Genomic DNA, 3183 nt, shown 5'->3' with positions numbered 1-3183 from the left:
ATATATTTTTTTGCTAATTTTAGCACATCAAAAACCTGATATCAAAAAACAAGCGGGATTTTCAACTTTTTCCCTATTTTCTTTCCCTCTTCTTTTCCCTTTATAATTCTATTATATATTCATATTCTTTAATCGTTTTTCTTTTATTTCCAAACACAGCTCTCTCTCTCCTCTCTCAATCTCCCTAGCCTCTTCTCTCTGTACATCCGGCCACCAGCTCCTCTAGAGGGAAGAAGAAAAGGAGAAAAATAAGATCGAGGAAGAAGAAGAAAAAGAAAAAAATGGGAGAAGATCAGAAGATCCAGAGAAGCAGCAGAAAAGAAAAGAAAAAAAAAAAAAAAAAAGAAGGAGAAGAGATCGAAGTAGCAGAAGAAAAAAAAAAAAAAAAAGGGAGAAGAGAAGAGGATCGAAGAAGAGAGGTTTTTGATTTGAAGAAGCTCTGATTTGGTTTATTTTGATTTGATTTGAGAGATTTTTGATTTTTGATTTGAAGAGAAGAAGATCGAAAGGTTTATTTTTTGATTTGGGTTTTTGATTTTTTATTGATTTTTTGGGTTTGGGTTTTTGAAAATGAAGGAAAGAAGAGAGAAAAGAGAGTGAAAATGGAGGAAAGAAGAGAGAGAGAGAGAGAGAGAGTGAAAATGGAAGAAAGAAGAGAGAGAGAGAGAGTGAAAATGGAGGAAGGAAGAGATCAGGGAGAGCTGGGGGATCGGAGAAGACGAACTGTTCCAGAATTAAAAAAAATATTTTTAATTAAAAAAAATCCAGAAAAAAATTAAAAAAAGAAAAATTATTATTTTTTAATAATTTTAAATTTGTTGACGTGTCAAAAGATGACACGTCAGTAATTCCTGACGTGTTAAAAATCACACGTCAGGAATTCCTGACGTGCCATTTTTGGCACATCAAAAAATTTCCTAACGTGTGAAAAATGACACGTTAGGAATTTCTGACGTGTCATTTTTTGACACGTTTGGAATATTTTTTGACGTGTTAAATCCAACACGTCAGTATTTTCTAACATGTTGGATCTAACACGTCAGGAATTTCTGACGTGTCATATTTGGCACGTCAGAAATTGCCAATTCCTGACACCCACATTCTTCACGACTGAAACACGTCAGGATTGCCCCGTCAGGAGGATTTACTGACGTGTCAAACAACCTGACACGTCAGTAAACCTATGTCAATAAAAAATCGTTTTTTTGTAGTGTAACCAACAAATTTTTTGTCAAAGAACACATCATATATTTTTCTTTAAGGGTTTTATAACAAAATTACATGACCCTTCTATGAGTGACCCATTTCTTTGAGATCTTCCCGAAATAAACCAAAACAAATCTTTCTGCCTGAACGTTCACCAGGGGACCACCCGAATGTTCGCTCCTAACCTTAGTACAAGCGTTTCCTAAAGGACCACCCCAATCATTCGTTGACCAATATTTAAACCACTGGCTAATACCCAAACATATGCCTAAACCCTTTGAGCCATTGTGTAATACTACCCGAACGTTTGCCCCATCAGTATCGAATGTTCGCTACCACTCTGAAAAATAATTCTAACCCATTATCTAACGTGTGATATGTTAACTGATTGAGCACACGCATAATATGAACATGCCTACTTTTGCATAACTTGGTAACTGTCTTCATAATTGGTTGATAAGATGCATTGTATGACATGGTACATCGGTACGTGTGGTATAATGGCTATGAGCTTACTATATAAACTTGATTCTATGGTTAAATGTGTGTGGATGTGATATATGAGCCTTAGATCCAATGGTTATTTCGTGACTAGCGCAACCTTAAGTGGCGTATCACTACATAACGTACATTATTAGTAGCGTGGGCCATCCGAGGTTGGACTCGATCGGGTTGCTAGTGTTATGAACAGTAGCGTATAATGGTTGGGGCATCAACATTATATTACAGGTCCTTCGAGATAGCACCAACCCTGCTGATAAGGGGTAATATTTCAGATAAACCATACATGATAGTTATGACCTAATTAAACATTAGTTTTATGCATTAAAAGTTTTAGATGGTTGCCGTCAGCGAAACAATATCTTATGGTTTATTAACATAGACAACACATTTTCAAACATTTGCCAAAATGGACGTTTACTTCTACTTAATAATAATTGGCTCATGTTATACTTAACTGTAAGGTTTACTTACTAAGTCTTTAGACTTATGCGGTTATTACATCTTGTAGGAAACCTCTTTCTAGGAAGAGGGGAGTTGCGAGGTTGCAACTACAGATTTATTTAAGATAGAGATATTCATGTTTTTATCAAGTTTGACCAGGTTATTTGTATTTTTATTAGTTGCTCCATGTCTATGTTCGAGGATAATGTATGCTTCCTTTATGGTTATTAGATTACTTAGATTTATTTCACCTTCTTATGCATTTACGCTGATTATGCTTGGAGGGGCGGTTCCCCAGTTAGCTACCAGTTAACTCTATTGGAGTAATTGCTAATAACCTTATCAGACTGGTCAATGTCAGATTTAGGGGCGTTACACATATGCAGTTGCTACCATTATGCATATGTGAAACAACTCAGTGTTTTGATATGTAGTAGGTTCTATATCAAATTGGAGCTTAGAGTCTTTTATCAGGATTGGATGTAAAGCGAGAACCATAAGCAATTTGATTGTAGTTTTGGTATTTTATGGATTTTTTTGGATGTAATTGTTAAAGAGATGTTTTTAAAGTATTAATTGCAGCTTAAATTATTATTATTATTATTATTATTATTTTTCTTTGCTTTTCACTATTTTATTCACTCTAATTTAGAGGGTAGTTTTTCCTAATTAATTAAGTTAATTAATTTGGAAAACCTGCCAATAATTAACAATTAAATCTCACGTCATTATAATAGAGACTGAGGGTTAGGTTTTGAGAGAGGACAAAGTTTTCTTCCAAATTGGATTGGAGGAGTTTCTTTCAACCTAGTCTATAAAAGTGACATATGTCTTTTTTTTTTTTTTTTTTCATAATATGTGAGATGCACATAAATTTTTAATAAAATTTATTCTAATTTTGTCCCTACTATTAAAAAAATATGTGCATCTCGCATATTCAAAAAAACATGTCACTTTTACCGGGTAGATTAAAGGAAACTCGTCAAACCCAAAAAGAAAAATGTCTAGAGAAATGAGAAGCTTCAAAACTTA

Source organism: Corylus avellana, chromosome ca8 (assembly GCF_901000735.1).
Source record: "Corylus avellana chromosome ca8, CavTom2PMs-1.0".
In the NCBI taxonomy this organism is placed as follows: Eukaryota; Viridiplantae; Streptophyta; class Magnoliopsida; order Fagales; family Betulaceae; genus Corylus; species Corylus avellana.
The sequence above is the reverse complement of the archived record's forward strand: the minus strand, read 5'-3'. Positions refer to the sequence as shown.